This window comes from Triturus cristatus, chromosome 1_1 (genome assembly GCF_964204655.1).
Source record: "Triturus cristatus chromosome 1_1, aTriCri1.1, whole genome shotgun sequence".
Classification (NCBI taxonomy): Eukaryota; Metazoa; Chordata; class Amphibia; order Caudata; family Salamandridae; genus Triturus; species Triturus cristatus.
Window position 1 is genome coordinate 737,726,617 of NC_140579.1, and position 19,512 is coordinate 737,746,128.

Here is a 19,512-nt window from a genome sequence, read left to right on the forward strand (position 1 = left end):
AGCCATGTCTTCCCTGGACCGGAATCAAGCATCCTAGGACCGGTTTCTGGCTATCAGCCGTCATCAGCCAGGATAGCTTGACTCCAGTGGCGTAGTGAGCACGGGTCCCACGTCTGGGAATACCCATCCCACTTAGGGCGAAAAGCGTTACAACAAACAAATGATGGACGGAATGCTGACAATGCAGACATTCTCCCCCAGTCAAGAGATCTGGGTTAAATCCATCGTTCTTTTGCCCACTACGCCACCCCGGTTCAGACATGGCCATATGCAAATCAGTCTTGACCCTGTGCCTCATGGGAACAGTCCATCCCGAACTGCCAAGCCATGTCTTCCCTGGACCGGAATCAAGCATCCTAGGACCGGTTTCTGGCTATCAGCCGTCATCAGCCAGGATAGCTTGACTCCAGTGGCGTAGTGAGCACGGGTCCCACGTCTGGGAATACCCATCCCACTTAGGGCGAAAAGCGTTACAACAAACAAATGATGGACGGAATGCTGACAATGCAGACATTCTCCCCCAGTCAAGAGATCTGGGTTAAATCCATCGTTCTTTTGCCCACTACGCCACCCCGGTTCAGACATGGCCATATGCAAATCAGTCTTGACCCTGTGCCTCATGGGAACAGTCCATCCCGAACTGCCAAGCCATGTCTTCCCTGGACCGGAATCAAGCATCCTAGGACCGGTTTCTGGCTATCAGCCGTCATCAGCCAGGATAGCTTGACTCCAGTGGCGTAGTGAGCACGGGTCCCACGTCTGGGAATACCCATCCCACTTAGGGCGAAAAGCGTTACAACAAACAAATGATGGACGGAATGCTGACAATGCAGACATTCTCCCCCAGTCAAGAGATCTGGGTTAAATCCATCGTTCTTTCGTGTTTGAAATGTGCCAGCGTGTTCCCCCAAAGTGTAAAGGAGGTTTCTTGTGCACTTCCTTGGGAGACATCTGTCATGCAGGCACATTATTGCCCTTCACAATAATCAAAGTGAAGCATCGAAACTATTGGGACATGTTTCATTCAAAAAGGTTCAGCACCGTTCAAGAAAAGTCAGTAAGTATTCAAAGAAATGTTCAAGACGTCAGTCAGTTTCTTGAGAAGATTCTTTTTCTTTATTGTGCAGTCACATGGAAATGAAGGATCATAATCACATTGGACATGAAGGATCTTAGCCGAAGCGTTTCGTCTCTTACAAGGAGACTTCTTCAGGGCTAATAGAAAAACATATATAACATACAATTATCACCATGAGAAATAGAAAAACGTGTGCACAGACACAATTATCCAACTACACATACCTAGAGTACCGAGGCTAATGAAACAATTTTAACATAAAAACAACAGAACCAAGAATGTATCTGCGTCGTGAATAAGGCCTTTGAGATAACAAACCCAAGTTGGAAATGTATATCATTTGAATACAAGTGCTAAGTTTAGCATGTCCATAACAAGTATGATAAAAAATGTTAATCACTTCAAGCACAGAGATGTTTATGTTCCATCATGTAAGTATTGAGTTTCATACCTTTTTTTTCAACATTTAACTGATGCAGACTGCAAATTATTTGAAAATAGAGCCAGCAACTCAAGTTTTTTACGCTGGCAAAGCGATTTCAATGACGATTGTTAATCTATAAAAGTCAATGTTTGAAACAAATCAGAAGTCAAGAATGTATGTATGGACAACATCGGTATGCATATATCATGTGCTTCATATTGTCATGGGTTTGTTGAAATAAAACTGGTTATGATGAACACCAAAGTTAGCTTTAGGCCATGTAGCAGCTATCAACAATCTTGATAAACATTCCATCAAATAGGAGATCATTGCTGATTATTCAAATAACTTTTTTATAAAAGAGATTCATCAATCAAGGAGAGCAAAGCTTAATACATCATATCCTGGTTGTTATTCTAGAAAAACTGATGGCATAGCAGCCGTAGCCTCATGCTACCAATGAAGCAACAGTCATCACCATCTTGTTCAAGTGAAAAAGTTTCACCCATTACAAAAAGATTTTTTATTTATATAAAGCAATGTTGTATAAAATTCACAAAGATCGACCCATATTATTGAACTAGATATTTCCAATAATTATAATATAAGCAATTTCTAGTACGGTCATACATACCAATTCATGGAAAATCAGACAAAAGAGTATCTATGAACAAATCAATAAAAAGCAAAGATTAGTATTTATTTTTGTGAGTCCTAAAATTTAACAAGCAGCTAGCAAGAGCCCAAGCGATAGACATCCAAATACTTCCTATTTACAACATAGAAGCTGCTCTGTATTTAAGCAGCTGCCCTTAATAAAGACACTGTCAGTGAACGAGAGTTCACTCGCTCTCTCAATTATTACAAGAGGTTCTTAGCTTCTGTAGATAAGATGCTATGACCAATCAATACTGCATAAGTTGTATGTAGCGAGTTGAAAATGGGCTCAATAAAGAGAAATTTATATACTATCTAAAATTACTAACGGTCGCATAGGATTTATTAAGCTGTCAGAATTAGGTGAGGATTACTTGGGTTGCACACAAGTCTAATACACACCCACATCCGAAAAATGCTGCATTACATTTAAAAAGAATTACGTTTTTTTTAAAAAAAAGCGGAAGCTCCACTATTTAGTTGCTCTTGGTAAAAAAAAAGGAGAACATATCTGAGCAACAGATAAGTGGCATTTTATCATTTATCAAAAGCTTACCTATAGGGGTATGATAACCCGTGTCTTCTGGTCTCGTTCTTTTCGGTGGAGGAACAGAGTTACCAGAAGCTAGCGTTTTTAAATCATTCGCTCTAAAATCGCATTCACCTGTGTGAGCATAAAAATCAACGATGGCCCAATTGATTAAGGATTCATAGTTTTCGTTTTGGCCATTTGTAAAAGATAAAGCGTCATATTGATATAATGCAATGACTATAATTTCTGGTTCATGCCCAGGAATCTTGTAAGAAGTTAAACAACAATAAGTTATTCGTTGATATGACAGAGAACCGTTGTCATGATATCCGATTGGTATCCTGTTTAGAGAGTGTTAAGTTTAAGCGCAATGTGTTCCATCACGTTCTATAACGATGACGTACCGGCACACGCATGGCAGCCATCTTGGAAGAGTAATCGTTTTTCCCAACATGATGCTAAATATGAACATAGTTAAAAAGGACACTCAGATCACAAAGAATATAGTGATACAATGTATCTCACAGAAAATTCATATGAAAGGATCAGTGTTTGTCAGATGTCAATTAAACAGGAAAATCCATCTCAACTGTGGCAACCTTCTTGGTACAATATATTTATATTAATCTAGATGAAACATGTTGTTAAATACAGAATTTGAAATTTATATACATATAAAGGACATATAAGTAATGCCTGAGTTTGCTGTCGTTAATTCTTGAAGCGATGTTTCAGTTATTCAGTTGTTCCCTATGTAGTAAATCTTATTGTTACGGCGGCCATCTTGGTGCAGTATACACAAATATAACAATAACAGGCTGCCAACGAAATATCGTTAGGGACAACACTACGCTGAGTACTATCGTATATATTTAGCGAACAATTTCAGTGTGTGTCTAAACTCCTAGAGTGGAGGACAGAGAGGATCTTAAACAATTAAAGAATAATAAATAAAATGTCAGTGACCAATACCAGAAATAAGACAAAATTGCATGTAGGTCAGCAGAAAAGCATAGTGAACAGTTTCAGGATCAAGTACTAAGACATATAAAAAGTACAGTGGAAATTCATAAATCAGTAATTTGTTTGTTTGTGTAAGTGATTTTAAACAAGATTATGGCAACAATTAGAATATATAAGCGAAGTATCCGTAGCCATAGCTGATGAGTTTTCACTACAAGCACATATGATCCAGCTGGCCTATAGAAAATGATGTAACTCATCATTAAAGTTTAAACCAAACTTATTTGTTCTCAAGCGGCATATCCAGCTCGCTTCACGTTGTCTAAGCAATAATTCTCTGTTCCCTCCTCTTCTTGGCATTTTAACATGGTCAATCCCACAGAAGGAGATATTCTTTTCTCCTGAGTGTTCTTGGTGTATATGCTGGGCCATGGAGTATTTTGAGTCACAATTTCTAATTGCTCGCACATGCTCCTGAATTCGCAGTTTCAAACTGCGAATACTGCTACCAATGTATATTTTATTGCAAGAACATGTGATCATATAAACTGTGAAGGTGGTATTACAGTTAATGAAACAGTTCATAGTGAACTCCCTTGATTGATTGCTCTTAAATTTCTTATGCTTGTTTTGCCCCAGTTTGCATACACAACAATCATTGCATGTGTAAAAGCCTGAAGGTTTTTCAGGCAGCCATGTTTTGGTGGACGTTTTAATGTTAGTGACATAACTTGGACTAAGTATGTCCTTGAGAGTTTTACTCTTGGAATAGACCACCTTAGGTTTCTTTGAGATGATATGGCGCATACGATCTTCTTTCTCTAGTAAATGCCAATTTTTTCTCAAGATGTTGTATATATGGTTGCTGAATATGTTATATTCAGTGATAAATAGAACTTCAGAATTATGTTTAGTAACAGGTCGCTTATTGTGTATTCTAGGAGTCAGTGCTTCTTTCCTATTTAGAGAAAGAGCTCTTTTCTCTGCATTATCCAAATATGTCTGACTGTATCCTCTCTTTGAGAAATTGGATTTGATGTGGTGTATGTTCTTTATGAAATCCTTCTCCATGCTACAGTTTCTTCTGGCTCGCACCATTTCACCATACGGTATGGCTCTAATGGTGGATTGGGGATGAGCACTGGTAGCATGCAAGTAGCTATTACAAGAAGTTTTCTTCTTGTACATGTCACTTTCTATTCTTGTTCCATTTATGAAAAGTCTTAGGTCAAGAAACTCCATATGGGTGCTGGAGTATTGAATGGTCAGTTTGACATTAAAAATGTTATGATTCAAATAGCTGTAATACATGTTTAAACTCTCAACTGTGCCATGCCAAATCATGATAATATCATCTATGTATCGTCCATAGAAGATAATGTTGTCATTCCAGTTCTGAGCTCCCGGGCCCCAGACATGCTCCAGCTCATACAGACCCATGAAGAGGTTGGCATATGAGGGAGCAAATCTGGAGCCCATAGCTGTCCCTTGTATCTGAAGGAACCAGTCGTCATTATGCATAAAAGCATTTTTTGTCAAAATGATCTCTGTCATATCAAGCAGCATGTTGGTATGCTCAAGATGTTGAGCACCACGCTTGTACAGAAAGTGTTTGAGAGCTCTCATTCCCTCACGCCTTCGAATACAGGTATAGAGGCTTTCTACATCCATGGACACGAAGAGTAAATTATTCAGATCCCATTGAAAATCTTCCAGTTTGCATAGAAGATCAGAACTATCTCTTAGATAGGATGGAAAATTCTTTACAATTGGTTGCAAAAAGTGGTCAACATACTGGGCAATATGCTCTGTCGGTCCACCATTCCCAGAGATTATTGGTCTACCAGGGGGGAAAGAACCCCCCTTGTGAATTTTAGGTAGAACATATATGCACGGTAATCTAGAATGATGAGACTGTAGAAACTTGTATTCTTGATCTGATATCAGACAAGATTCATGCCAATCCCAAAGTTTAGAATTGATATCCTTTTCTATTTGTGAGATGGGATTGGTGGCCAACTTCTCATAGCACAAGGTGTCATTCAACTGTCTCTCTATTTCTTTCAAATAGTCGATGGTGTTCATGAGAACTATGTTGCCACCCTTATCCGCTTCTCTAATAATCAGATCCTTATCTTCTCTGAGATACTGTAGAAGTTTATACTCATTAGCATTCAGATTATCAGGATGCATACAGCCTCTTTTTTATGATGTAAGTCTTCTAATTCCTAAAGGTCACTTGTGACTTGTTTATGAAAGCTATCAATGGCTGAGTTATGTGTTTGAGGTGGTATAAACTTAGAGTTGGAGCGTAGTCCACTGTCTAAAGTGTAGTCCTGTATAACACCTACATTATTTGCTACCTGCATGATATTGCCAACATCTTCTTCATCATACAGTGATGCCAACAAATGAGTGTTATATATGTCAGAGATAGAAAATTCACAGTAAACATTACTATTCAAAGAGGGAACACATTGAGCACTGGGTCTGTCTTAAAAAAAAAATGTATTTTCAATTTACGAGTGAATTTAAATAAGTCCGAAATTTTGTGAGTCCTAAAATTTAACAAGCAGCTAGCAAGAGCCCAAGCGATAGACATCCAAATACTTCCTATTTACAACATAGAAGCTGCTCTGTATTTAAGCAGCTGCCCTTAATAAAGACACTGTCAGTGAACGAGAGTTCACTCGCTCTCTCAATGATTACAAGAGGTTCTTAGCTTCTGTAGATGAGATGCTATGACCAATCAATACTGCATAAGTTGTATGTAGCGAGTTGAAAATGGGCTCAATAAAGAGAAATTTATATACTATCTAAAATTACTAACGGTCGCATTGGATTTTTTAAGCTGTCAGAATTAGGTGAGGATTACTTGGGTTGCACTTAATACATCATATCCTGGTTGTTATTCTAGAAAAACTGATGGCATAGCAGCCGTAGCCTCATGCTACCAATGAAGCAACAGTCATAACCATCTTGTTCAAGTGAAAAAGTTTCACCCATTACAAAAAGATTTTTCATTTATATAAAGCAATGTTGTATAAAATTCACAAAGATCGACCCATATTATTGAACTAGATATTTCCAATAATTATAATATAAGCAATTTCTAGTACGGTCATACATACCAATTCATGGAAAATCAGACAAAAGAGTATCTATGAACAAATCAATAAAAAGCAAAGATTAGTATTTATTTTTGTGAGTCCTAAAATTTAACAAGCAGCTAGCAAGAGCCCAAGCGATAGACATCCAAATACTTCCTATTTACAACATAGAAGCTGCTCTGTATTTAAGCAGCTGCCCTTAATAAAGACACTGTCAGTGAACGAGAGTTCACTCGCTCTCTCAATGATTACAAGAGGTTCTTAGCTTCTGTAGATAAGATGCTATGACCAATCAATACTGCATAAGTTGTATGTAGCGAGTTGAAAATGGGCTCAATAAAGAGAAATTTATATACTATCTAAAATTACTAACGGTCGCATAGGATTTATTAAGCTGTCAGAATTAGGTGAGGATTACTTGGGTTGCACACAAGTCTAATACACACCCACATCCGAAAAATGCTGCATTACATTTAAAAAGAATTACGTTTTTTTTAAAAAAAAGCGGAAGCTCCACTATTTAGTTGCTCTTGGTAAAAAAAAAGGAGAACATATCTGAGCAACAGATAAGTGGCATTTTATCATTTATCAAAAGCTTACCTATAGGGGTATGATAACCCGTGTCTTCTGGTCTCGTTCTTTTCGGTGGAGGAACAGAGTTACCAGAAGCTAGCGTTTTTAAATCATCCGCTCTAAAATCGCATTCACCTGTGTGAGCATAAAAATCAACGACGGCCCAATTGATTAAGGATTCATAGTTTTCGTGTCGGCCATTTGTAAAAGATAAAGCGTCATATTGATATAATGCAAGGACAATTCATTGCTAGCATGAGGCTACGGCTGCTATGCCATCAGTTTTTCTAGAATAACAACCAGGATATGATGTATTAAGCTTTGCTCTCATTGATTGATGAATCTCTTTTATAAAAAAGTTATTTGAATAATCAGCAATGATCTCCTATTTGATGGAATGTTTATCAAGATTGTTGATAGCTGCTACATGGCCTAAAGCTAACTTTGGTGTTCATCATAACCAGTTTTATTTCAACAAACCCATGACAATATGAAGCACATGATATATGCATACCGATGTTGTCCATACATACATTCTTGACTTCTGATTTGTTTCAAACATTGACTTTTATAGATTAACAATCGTCATTGAATTCGCTTTGCCAGCGTAAAAAATTTGAGTTGCTGGCTCTATTTTCAAATAATTTGCAGTCTGCATCAGTTAAATGTTGAAAAAAAAGGTATGAAACTCAATACTTACATGATGGAACATAAACATCTCTGTGCTTGAAGTGATTAACATTTTTTATCATACTTGTTATGGACATGCTGAACTGAGCACTTGTATTCAAATGATATACATTTCCAACTTGGGTTTGTTATCTCAAAGGCCTTATTCACGACGCAGATACATTCTTGGTTCTGTTGTTTTTATGTTAAAATTGTTTCATTAGCCTCGGTACTTTAGGTATGTGTAGTTGGATAATTGTGTCTGTGCACACGTTTTTCTATTTCTCATGGTGATAATTGTATGTTATATATGTTTTTCTATTAGCCCTGAAGAAGTCTCCTTGTAAGAGATGAAACGCGTCGGCTAAGATCCTTCATGTCCAATGTGATTATGATCCTTCATTTCCATGTGACTGCACAATAAAGAAAAATAATCTTCTCAAGAAACTGACTGACGTCTTGAACATTTCTTTGAATACTTACTGACTTTTCTTGAACGGTGCTGAACCTTTTTGAATGAAATATTGTAACAGGGCCTTTGTCCTGATAAGGAACATAGAGGGCAGTGTTCCTTGGTTCTCTGCACTGTAAGAACCATATCTCAAGAAAACACTTTTCACTTGTCAAGTGCGGTATCTATAGCCTCTACCCTCATTCTGTGTGCATCTATTGGGACATGTTGACAAGTGTAGTGAGTGCCAAGGTACAAGACTTCTTGATTGACAACTTAAAACATGCCACCTGTCACATTGCCATCTGTACCATGATGACACAGTTGGCTACACATCTGACACACTACCTGTCATGTGGATTGGCACACATGTCCAGACACAGGACAATGCATTAGCTAATGGCCCTGAAATAGTGTTGGAATAAGGAGCACCTGCACTGAGGAGACACCCTGATAGGAACGAAGAATGTCGACACAGATGTCAGCACACACAGACCAAACCACATAGCATCGGGAGCACACACCGGTGCCAATAATGGATGAGCTGGAAACATGCATTGTAACTTTTGACAAAGCACATACATGACACCCTGCACAACATGTCTGGGTCACTGCACGTTGAGTGTCAGTCCAGACAATTAGCACACACAGGTCAGACCTGGCAAGGAGACATAAGGTTTTGACATGTATGCCTTTCCCGCACAAACCCCCCATACACGAGACAATGTGATTAAGACAGAGCAAGTAGTTACACCTCTCAAACTGTGTTTACTAAAAGGGGAATCAAGAACTCCTAAATGTACTCAACATCACCTTGTGAGGCTGACCACATATATATCTGTGACAAACAACCATCAACTGATAGTTGTACATAGATACACAGGCACTGCCCAGTGTGAGTATGCACAAGCCTAATGGGGTCACCCTGTACAGTGGACACATGTAGCACACTTTACGTTAATACAAATTAGGGCAGGGAACAATGCCACAGAGGCCAAACTATGCTGAACACACAGAGACTGCCCACAGTGTGTGATGCCACACATGATTCCTAGGATAAGGTGTCTCATGGGACAGTGGTGGGCACACTGCTCCATGGTCCTGGAATGATCTGACTGTAACTGGAGCAACCGTCCCGGCCCTAGGCATATCTCCCACTCATGCACATCATGTCTGAGGCCACTACATTGGTCATGCATGCTGCAAGGGTGTGTATTTAAAACCTCACACTCCTATGTGGAGCCTCAGGACAGTGTCAACAATTATGGACCCCCAAATGAGTGGACAGGACAGGGCACAGCCAAGGTACCAACACATGTCACAGACCACCCCCACACATGATGCAGAAAGCATTGTGCACCGTGATGACCTTGCAGTCTAGATGACCATGTGCAATAGTGATTACACACAGACCAGGGAACACATGTCAAGGAGGGGAAGGGAGGAAGAACAGCAGCGGTTGACTAGGGGCAACAGGATATCCACTGCACATATAAACCCTGGCAGTGTATCCATGCGACTGAGCACTTCCAAATGCTTGTGACACACAACAGGCACACATGTACCTACCCCCTTGCTGCTGCTGCTTCTCCTGTAACCGCCTATCCATGTCAGGGAAGACCACCGCCAGGACACGCTTCATTTGGTGGGTCAGGCGCCGGCGCCCGCCGTGTTTTCGTGCTGGTGAGTCCCCCAACAGGACCCGGGCGATCCTCCTGGTCCAGCACCGGATGTCCTGCCAGTGTTTCCTCAACTGGGCCAGGCGTCGACTGCGACCCTCCATGGAGATCATGGCCCTGACGGCCCGCTTCCATATCTTCCCCTTCTCGTAGGCGGTTACCTGTAAGGATGTCAAAGTGAGAATAGATCACTACACCTGCTCCATGTCACAGAGACACACATTAGAACATCTTTGATGTGTTGAACACGGCATAGCATGCTGCAAACTAATAGCACCTTCGTCATAGGGAAGTTTGCCTCTGTGTAAGCCCCAATGCACTATATGGCATTGAAAGTATACAGGTGGCATGAGGGGTGCAACACACTCCCTGCTGATGGCACACACTGTACATCACAAGCAACACAAGGCTGATGGACAGCACCTCCAAGCAGTCACATGCCCCAGACCACTGACCCAACCTCAGCAGAGTACACAGACACACACAGGCACAGATAAATCACCTGCCAGTGGCAACAGCGGATACAAACATCACTCTGCACATGTGCCACTTGCCTGGGTGATGTCACAGGCGTGGGGCTAGCCCAGCTAGTCAGACACACAGCACGGCTTACGTCTTACATCAGATGGGTTGAGCAGTTGCCTCCTCCATGCAGCTGTGGTGCAGCACTCCACATAGACACTCACCCACATGACAAGGAACATTCACACACATCAATGTCCAGGGGGAGTACACATCATTTGGTCACTCTCACCACAGCTCCACTAAACTCACACACATCTGTGGGTACAGTCACCTCTCACACCGGGGGGAACACTGAATCACCTCAGGACTATAGAACAAGAATGGCCAAGAGTATTAGCCATGCTGAATGTGCCATGCACCATGCAGTGAATGTCACAGTAAGTACAATGCAAGTGAGTGCACACATGAACCACATCATGCTCTCCCCCCCCCCCCGGGACCCACTCTAAACAACATTGCATGTCTGTCACACCTGGACACAATGCCAGAAGTGCCAGTCACAAAAAGAAGGGGCACAGTCAAAGGTAGCGGAGTCAGCACTCACCTGCTCCCCTGGTCTACCATACAGGCTGGTGAACTGTGGGAGGATGACGTCCAGCAACGCCTCATTCTTCTCCTGGGTGAAAGGCTGGGCCCTCTCCACAGTCCTTGATATGGTGCCAGAGGAAGCCAAACAGCAGCAGTGGTGTTGATGAAAGGTTGTGCAGGCAAGTGCCCTCTCATGGGTTCTGGCCGACTTATATCTGCCTTGCTGGGCTATTTTCTTTACAGGAGTACCGAGTGATTGGTCAGACTCATTTGCATCCAAAGTTTCCCCCAATCCCTTTGAACATACACCAGTGACAGCATTAGCATTTTTTTCAAATTTGCAGCATCATGTCAAGTCAACAACCACTTTGCAACAATGTATAAGCTGGCCAACTGCTTTTTCCAGGCCACATGATGGAAAAATGTGATCTTGAAACTGGGTATCCATGACAACCAGCATGCATTCAGGCCCTAATACTTGTCCATTATGTGTCCCCATTGTAATTTTCAAATACCCACACCGGTACTGTGCGTTTCACACGTACCCACAGGGCACCACTACTCTAGTGATACGGCCCGTACACGCGTGTGTAGGGGTCGTATCCCTATGGGAGTGTTGCCGTAGGCGTACGCCACACGCGTGTACGGGCCGTATCACTATGGCGTACGCCTACGGCAACATTCCCATAGGGATACGACCCCTACACACGCGTGTACGGGTCAGATCACTATGGCGTACGCCTACAGCAACACTCCCATAGGGATACGACCCCTACACACGCGTGTACGGGCCGGATCACTATGGCGTACGCCTACGGCAACACTCCCATAGGGATATGACCCCTACACACGCGTGTACAGGCCATATCACTATGGCGTACGCCTACGGCAACACTCCCATAGGGATAGGACCCCTACACACGCGTGTATGGGCCGTATCACTATGTCTTATGCCTACGGCAATACTACCATAGGGATAGGACCTGTGTGTACACGTACATGTGTACGGTCCATACACACACGCGTACTCCTACCCAACCCCTATATAGTGATACAACCGTACACACGCCCTCAGAGCGTGTGTACGGTGCGTTTCACAGCTTACACTGGTGATAGGAGGCGCACAGGAAATGAATGGAGGTGTCAGACTCGCACAAGGATGGACATCAAGTCATTGTCAGTGCAGTCCTTCATGTGTAGGGCCTAGGTGTGTCAGGCAGTGATGTGGCACATGTCTCCTCATGTTTTAACCCAATAGTTGTGTGATGACCTGTGTACACATGTCATGTGTGATGGGGCACTATGTGGCACACTTCCCCTTCACACCTTTTACATGTGTGCATGTCGTACAAACTTGTCAAGCACTGCATCACTGGCATGGCACAGTCACCAACACCTGCAACTGTCCCCTGATGCCAGGTACACGGATTATGACACCTGACATCTAACTACCAGCGTGCCACGATGTGAATATGTCATGTGTGTGTCATGTGTTCCCATGAGCTTGCTGTTGGTGTTCCGTCAACTGCATCTGCTGCAGCTGCATCCAACATGTGTCTGTGTGTAGATGGCCATGGCACACTATTACGCACATCAGGCCACATGTGGAATCACACGTAACGTGTGTCTGTATGCATCAAACAGGGACTTGCGAGCTGAGGACATATCTGCGTAGTCTCAATGTCTGTGTGATCAGTTTTGACATGTACCCCTTCATGGCAAGGTGTGTGGTCTGTCCTTTTTCAATGACATGTGACCTGTGGGTCTAGCTTGCCGCCAGCTGTCTGTATGAGATAACATCCTTCAAATGCACATATGTGGATGTATGTCACTCCTGTAATGTGTCTGGCTGTTCACTCACACTGGCCCACAGCTACTTTCATGGCATGTCATGTAGACCTTGACAATCCACGTTTGTAGCTGTCTCTTGGTAGGAGTATCACCTGGCTGGCATACGTGTCCAGGATGTATTGCACAGAACAGACTCTGTATGTAGCATATGTGTATTAGCTGTTGAACATGTGCACAGTTCATTGACATTGGTGTAGTAATGTACTCAATCTTCGTTATTCCTTCCAAATTTCTGCAGGGCACCGCCTCTCCCCCGACCAATGCCAGACTTGGGTGCCATGAGGGAACATGACTGCATAAGCCGTTACAGATTCCCCCAACAGTTAATTGAGGACCTGACAAACAGGCTGGCACCACACCTCCAACCGCGACACAGTAATCCGACTGCGCTGACCCCCAAGATGAATGTGATGTCAGCCCTACATTTCTTTGCGACTGGTACGTTTCAATTCACCATAGCTGATGTTGGTGGGATGTCACAGACAATGTTCAGCCGTGTCCTGCGTGATGTTTTGGCAGCCATGTTGGAGCACCTTGATGAATTCATCAAATTTCCTACTCCTGAGGAGTTGACAGATGTGAAGGGTGATTTCTATGCCCTGGGAGGGATGCCCCATGTAATTGGGTCCATTGATGGGACACATGTGACTTTGGTACCACCACAGGCACAGGAGGTAGCCTATCGAAACCGTAAACATTATCACTCCATTAATGCCCTTGTGGTGTGTCTTGCTAACATGCTGATTTCCCATGTCTGTGCACGTTTTCCAGGGTCAGCACACGATGCCTACATCATGAGGTGTAGCAGGGTGCCAGAAATGAGGCTGCGGCTGCACAACGAACGAGCATGTCTTTTTGGTGGGTAGACTCTGTTTGTCCAGTATTTAGCGGTATCTTTGTATGTTACCACATCTCCTGACCCACTTCTTTACATGATGTTTCCATGTAGGGGACTCTGGCTATCCCAACATGCCATGGCTGGTGACGCCTCTCCGCAACCCCAGAACAGCTGCAGATCACCGTTACAACAACGCCCATGGGCAGACCAGGCGAGTGATTGAGAGGACGTTTGGCCTCCTGAAGAGCCGATTCCGTGGCCTCCACAAGACAGGCGGGTCCCTCCCATATGCACCGGTGAAGGTCTGCAAAATCTTCCTCGTGTGCTGCATGCTGCACAACATGGCAGTGAAGAAAGCTGTGCCACTCATCCTGGATCCCGATGAGCAGGAACATCCACCCGTGGAGGATGATGGCCTTGGTCACGAGGCAAGTGAGGAGGAGGAGGAGGAGGAGGAGGACATCCGGAGTCAGCTCATAAGCAACTTCTTCTCATCATGGTGAGTCCCTGGGTCTGAGTGTGCACGCTTGGAGCCTTGTGTGGCATGTGTTGCAATGTGTGTGTCCAGCTGACTGTATGCTAAGTGATTGTAGTGTAGAGTACATGACCATGCATGCGGATGACTATCTTTTTCCTGACTTCTTGTGTATCTGTCATCCCCAGGTAGTTCCGCATGCTGTCTGCTCATGGCATCGTTGTGCTCCTGCTATTCCTCATGAGTATTGCAACGTGTGCTGAATCAGCGTTACATGCACGGACATGGTGAAAAGTCTCCTTTGGGTAAGGATTGCGGCAAGGCATTTTGGGTGTGGTAGTTGTTTGGAATGTGTGGGCACTGCTCCTGTGCAGGTTTTCTCACTATGCATACATGTCGATTCACCATGGGGCATATGACATGTAGCATGACTCACATGAATTGATAGTCACACTTTGTGACAGTCATCTGTTATGGGATTGTGGTTTGTGATGAAGGCATCAATGTGTGTACAACTTCCCTCTGAAACATACGGGAGGCTACGGGTGGACATATTGCGGGACATCCCCATATGATGCTCAATGGGGAATTGCAGCCTCTCCATGTGCAGCAGGGGATGTTTGGCTCAACTCCTTCACTTGTGTGCCAGTACAATGGATTTACAGCATCTGTGGTGCAAAGGGGGTGTCCGGTGTAGGTCCCACATGTTAATCCAATAGACCTGTGAGTCTGTTAATGTTGATGCTTTTGCATAGTAATAAAGGTGTTCCTCAGCCTCCAAGGTGCCTCATCTCTGTCAATGCAGGTCTCTTGCCACTGTGCATGCGGCATCTATGGCATGGTTGTCAAGGATTGTGCATATGAGTCTATGTGTAGATTAGCAACCTGCATGCTGTTCTTCATGTATTTGATTCTCTATTGTGCATGATGTCCATGGTTGTGTATGTGTTTTGGCATGTTAGTCCCCCCCACGGGCCGTCAACACCTTCTGGGGTGTTTCCTGTGCGCAGCTCGGCCTTCAGTTTCATGATTCGGTGTCAGTCATCTTTGGTGATTGTGCATCCTTTGTCTCTGTGTGTGCCATTGCAAACCGGTAACTCCTTCCTTGACATACACCTGTTGCAGTAGTCCTTTCTGACATCCTAGTCTTTGTGTGGATATTGTGGCATAATTCCCAGGACATGCCGCCTGCTGTTACAGCCACTGCAGCAAGGGCACACGTAGTTTCCAGATTTGGCAACACACACACATCAAAGGTGCTCCTCCCTTCCTCCCTCAACACATTCATTCGGCTGTCTTCGGCTTGTCTGTGCCACAGTTGCGGCCACGCGGTACCAAAGGCTGGACCGTCTGCACATGCAACGTGCACATTGCACGACCCTCAGGTCCTTGCATGACCCACATCACACTACAGTGTGATGTTGCAGCCACCTTCCAAGCAAGGTCCATCCACACATCTCCCGCCTGCTCTCAGGCATGCACTGAGCGCACACACAACACCTTTGCATGATGAGTGTGCAACTCCGACTGCCTACACAGCGCTGCCACGCCTTCCAGGACCTGTCACACCCACCAGGTCATGTCCCTCCTACTCCCCACCGGATCTGTACCCCTGCAAGGCCATGGAAGTGGGACTCAAGCCTTCTGCATGTAGTATGCTTTCATCATGAGGCACATGGCACAGGTATCATCTTTCAGCGTGTCAATCTACAATGTGTCCAGGACCCCCCTCTCCACCATCACATGCACACACAACCTCATCATCAACTCGTATGCCATTGACAGCCAGGTGACCCTCACCCTCACCAAGGACGCAGACATTGCCAGGTCCAATATTCAAGATTGTATGAGATCCATTGATGAATGGCAGAACAGCAGCCACCTGAGGCTGGACTTGTACAGGACTGAGGTCAACATCTGAGGATTGTCCCCTTACAGCTGGGTCAACTGCTTGTGTCCCACCCGCAAAAGCCCTGCACAAGCACCCAGTGTCCACGCACACAAGATGGTGTGCATCATGGATTGCTTGCTCACATTTGCCATGCTAATCACCAGCATCTGTGCCTCAGACTGCAACACCCTCTGAATTATGCACATGATCCCCAGATAGATCCACTCCAAGGAAAGACGGACCATCCCCCAGGTCCACGACAACATCCGTGTCAAATACTGCCCTGCCCTCTATGGAGCAGCCACATCCAAACTCCCGGGAAATTTGTCCACATCCAGGCTGCATCTGCACACCTCAGCTGCAACATCCCGCGCCCCAGCCACATCACCGTCCAGCAGAGATAGCTGCAATGCATCACTGTGTGCTGCAGGATGACCTTCAGACTCCCCACCCACACTCAGGATGCAGGCCACAACCCCGACCCAAAACCAACCTTGTACCACTGTCATCCGAGACCCCGTAGTGCCATCTCCGGGCATCCAACCTTGACCTGACCACCATTCTTCAGATCCACCATACTCCAGCATGCAGGACATAGTTCTCCCACCTGGGAACACATACCTGGGACTCCCTCCCCGGGAACCTCCGAATGAGGCATGACCTCCACGCCTTAATGATACTCTTCCAAATAGGTCTGTCCGCACAGTATTGCATGCACCCCCTCAGCAGCTTGAGACCATCACAGGTGAGTATTGTGCTCCATGTCTGCATTGAATGATACATTGTGACCCATGTGTGTCCTGTACCAGACTCAGATCCCAGGGTATGGATGGGTGGAGTTAGTTCAACACTCAGGCATAGTTTGACATTTACACACACATATGTTGTGGACTAATGCCAAATGACAGCAACATCTCATGACAAAATAAAGTTTTTATTTTTGGTGGGGTAAGTCTTTTGGTAGATGAACTAAGGTTCTCTACCGGGTGCATAGAATCCAAAGTTCACAGGGGGAGGTGGCATCCTTGTCAGTTGGAGTCATCAGAGTGCAGACCACAGTGTTGGTCATCATTGGTCAGACTGTGACCAGCAAGTCCATGTGGCAGAGAATGTCATTGGGTGAGGTGCTGCTGTTGCGCCAGAGGGCCAGGTGCCAGGCCAGGCGACCTGGGAGATGTGGATGGTTTGCTGACTCTCACGGTCTTTTCCGTGGACGACCCACCTTCCTGGGGGGACCCTCAGATGCAGGCCTTGACGATGTCTGTGATGCTCTGTCGGACGAATCCTCCTCCTCCTCCCTCCCTGTGGCTGGTGGTGGTCTTCGCCTGGTGGCACAGGGAGGGTTGCCCATGCTGTCGGCGATCCGACGGAGTGAACGGCTCATGTCCGTTTGCACCGCCAGGAGCTCAGCCAGTCTTGCCTCCATCCATCCTTGGTGTTGTTGTTGACTGGCATGTTGCTCGGCCTGCAGGTTCTTCATCTCGTCGAGGGTCCCCTTCATCTCTGTGAGGCTCGACACTACCTGGCTGATGCCCCTGGTGTCACGCCGGTATGTGTCCAGGATGTGGCGTATGTGTGACATACCGGTTCCCTCAGCTGCCTGGTCAGGTTCTCGCCTCCGCCTGCCTCCACTCCCACCACAAAGTACAAAAAATGGTTTGACAACCAGAGGGTCTGAGGGAAAGTTTTTATAGAGACCACACAGGGTTTGTTCCCCCAACGAATACTTAACAACCAAGTGAAACCCTGGGGTCTACGCTGAAGTTTTATAAAATGTAAAGAACTACAATATCATTGGTGGGTCAAAAGATCCCAGATACACAAGTGAAACAAGTGAAACACCGCCTAAGAAAAATAATGCTAATGGGCATATCCCTTGAAAGGACGAAATCCCTCACTCACCAGAGGTGACATGCTTCATCATTGGGATTCTCCAATCCCAGAGGAAACCCCTAGTTCCTCTGGGGGCTACAACTCCCTCACTGTGAGGGAGGAGCACACGGATGTTTTGTTGTTCAGATAAATGGGATGTACTAAATCCACAATGGCGAGCCAGTGATATAAGTGAGGGCGCAGCGCAGGAAAAAATATTTTTGTTATTTATAATTTATGTGATATGAAGTGAAAGTGATCTTAAACATAGCTCAAGAGCGTCAGAGCACCGCTTTGTTCATAGTGCGTCCTTGGCTACAATTAAAACGTAAGTGCACCACTAGTCAACAATTTTTTAGACCATGGTGATGGTGATAGTTGTCAACATGTTTCAGCCTTAGAGCCTACAGATATGGCACGGCTTTCGTCAGGACTCGAAACAGCTGCTGCGTATCAAACAACCAGAAAAGGATACTCTGGGTCCAACACTTTAAGTCAAGTGCATCATGAGAAAAGACCACCCGTGAATACTGGGTAAGTCAGCCAACCTCTCACTGGCAACTGCTCAGGAAAGAGTGCACCGCTCTGTCCGTCGGTACACCGTGGCCTGAATGAGCCCGATGCCGGACTTACCCAGTATTCACGGGTGGTCTTTTCTCATGATGCACTTGACTTAAAGTGTTGGACCCAGAGTATCCTTTTCTGGTTGTTTGATACGCAGCAGCTGTTTCGAGTCCTGACGAAAGCCGTGCCATATCTGTAGGCTCTAAGGCTGAAACATGTTGACAACTATCACCATCACCATGGTCTAAAAAATTGTTGACTAGTGGTGCACTTACGTTTTAATTGTAGCCAAGGACGCACTATGAACAAAGCGGTGCTCTGACGCTCTTGAGCTATTTTTAAGATCACTTTCACTTCATATCACATAAATTATAAATAACAAAAATATTTTTTCCTGCGCTGCGCCCTCACTTATATCACTGGCTCGCCATTGTGGATTTAGTACATCCCATTTATCTGAACAACAAAACATCCGTGTGCTCCTCCCTCACAGTGAGGGAGTTGTAGCCCCCAGAGGAACTAGGGGTTTCCTCTGGGATTGGAGAATCCCAATGATGAAGCATGTCACCTCTGGTGAGTGAGGGATTTCGTCCTTTCAAGGGATATGCCCATTAGCATTATTTTTCTTAGGCGGTGTTTCACTTGTTTCACTTGTGTATCTGGGATCTTTTGACCCACCAATGATATTGTAGTTCTTTACATTTTATAAAACTCCACTCCCACCACCCCTGCCCACACGCGCCTGGCCTGCCATTGTGGGCACATCGGGTCTACGGGACCCCTGAGGGATGGCATTAGCGGGGTTGTCTGCCTCCTCCTGGGTGCCTGGAGA